We start from the raw sequence: 2,262 nt of genomic DNA on the forward strand, positions 1-2,262 counted from the left end.
TTTTTTTTTTTTTTTTTTTTTTTTTTTTTTTTTTTTTGTACCGGGAATCAAACTCACAACCTTGCACTTGCAAGGCAAGGGTGGCACCACTGAGCTACATCTCCAGCCCCTGGAGCCATTTTTGAAAAAGACAACCTGTATCAGGCAGGAGTGTCATTTCAGGTAGGTATCTTCATCAGTTTCACCTGGGGAATTGTGTTTTCTAAGAGGAAAACCAGTGTTTGCAGATAGCACTTCGCTAAGAGCAACATGACATTTTAGAAGACATCACTGAGCCATCCTCACTAAGACTTATGAAAAACATTTCTCCCAGAAGAGATTCAAACTAAAGCTGGGGCATCTGGGAGGCTGAAATGGATGGCAGGGGTAATGACCACTGAGGAGGTGATCACATAAGGCTTTGCCTGCTCTGGCTCCTGAGGGTTTAGATTTGGAGTCATAACAGCAAGTGGCCTAGCAGAGCCAAGAGGCTGTCTCCAAGCTTCGTCTCTGAGATCAGCAATGGACAAGGCTAAACCAGAAGCTGTGAAGAAGCTGTAGTGTAACAAGAGAGATAAGATGTGCCCACAAATAACCAGAACACATGATAGCTGTCAGTTTGGGGTAACAGAAAAGCAGGGAGCAGTCATCAGACAAGAACAAGATCTGGGTCAAAGCTAAGACACAGCCTTAGAGTTAGAAGGCAGGTTGGCCCTGAGAAGAACAAGGAGTGAGCTCGAGGATCAGCCGAGGTTGAGGACTCAGGCCTTTGGTGGGGCCAAGATCTGAGTGTCCAGGATCCCGTGTCAACCACGGGCCTCACAGGGAAGGATGCGCCAGCCTGGTATAAAGGCCGGATGAGGACTGCAGTGTTCGGGCCTGGCTGTCTGGGGAGGAGGAGCTTGTCCACCCACCCCCTGCTGAGTGTCTCAGCAGTGATGTTCCGGCTGCACCACTTCTGGGCCCTGACACTCGAGGGGAGACCTGGGCTTCTGCTCTATGAGGGTTCTGTGACCCGGCCTGGAGAAGATTTTCCATGCTCATTCAGGGTGTGGCCCCCAAGGTTTAACAAACTGAAATTTAACCTCACTGGGAGGCATTAAAAGAATTGCCAGGTGAGAGGGACAACAATGGTGATTACTGTAATTGCCTTACACTGATCTCTTGGACTCTAATTCTTACTAGTTTTTATACTGCAGCCTGTGTGAAGTTTCTAGAATGCATGTCTGAAATACATAAATAGGGGCCGGGGATTTAGCTCAGTGGTTCCACCACCTGCCTTGCAAGCGCAAGAACCCAAGTTTGATCCCCGGTACCAAATAAACAAATAAATAAACAAAATCCATGTCTCACAATGTCACCTTGACTTATTGTCCTTTGATGGGCAATACTTTTTTAAATGGACCTACTTTTTCTTTCCTGGTTTTTTAGTATATATACTGCTGAAGCAAGCGCATTTTCCTGGGTTTTTTTTGGTTTTTTTTTGAGACACGGATAACCGCATAACCCAGGCTGGACGTGAACTCACCGTAAAGCCGGACCGTGAACTAGCAGCAATCCTTCTGCTCCAGTGTCCTAAATGCTGGGATTACAGGCATGCACCACCATGCCCAGCACCCTTCCCATTTAAAGTATACATTTCAACAATTTTCATTAGATTTTTGTAATACATTCAGTTTTGTAACCATTACCACAATCCATTTTAGAACATTTTACCAAAGTGGTAAAACACATGTCCCCATTAGCAATCCTTCCCCATTCCCCTCCCACAACCTCCTCATCCCTGGGCGATCACTGATCTACTTCCTGTTTCTTCTTATATGCTGTTCTGAACATTTCCCATAAATGAATCACACAACATATGGTCTTTTGTATCTAGTTTATTTCATTTAGCATAATGGTCTCAAGATTGATCCCTGTTGTAGCATATATCAGTACATCATTTCTTTTTTTTCTTTTTTGTCAAATAGTACACCACTGTGTGATGTATAGTATTTTATTTACCCATCTGTCAGTTCTGGAGAAGAAAGTTGTTTTCACTTTTTGGCCATTTAGAATAACACTGCTGTGGATGTTTACGTCGAAGTCTGTGTGTGGATGTGTGTCTGGATTTCTCTCAGGTATATATACCTAGGAGTAGCATGGCTGGTTGATTTGATAATTGTACATTGACCTTTGAGGAACTTCCATACTGTTCTAATGCAGCTGTAATATTTTACATTCATACCAGCAGTGCGTGAAGGATCTTGCTTCCCTGTGTCCTTGCCAACACTTGTCATTCTC

The sequence above is a fragment of the Fukomys damarensis genome, unplaced genomic scaffold, assembly GCF_012274545.1.
Source record: "Fukomys damarensis isolate Sample0158 unplaced genomic scaffold, DMR_v1.0_HiC HiC_scaffold_11, whole genome shotgun sequence".
Taxonomy (NCBI): Eukaryota; Metazoa; Chordata; class Mammalia; order Rodentia; family Bathyergidae; genus Fukomys; species Fukomys damarensis.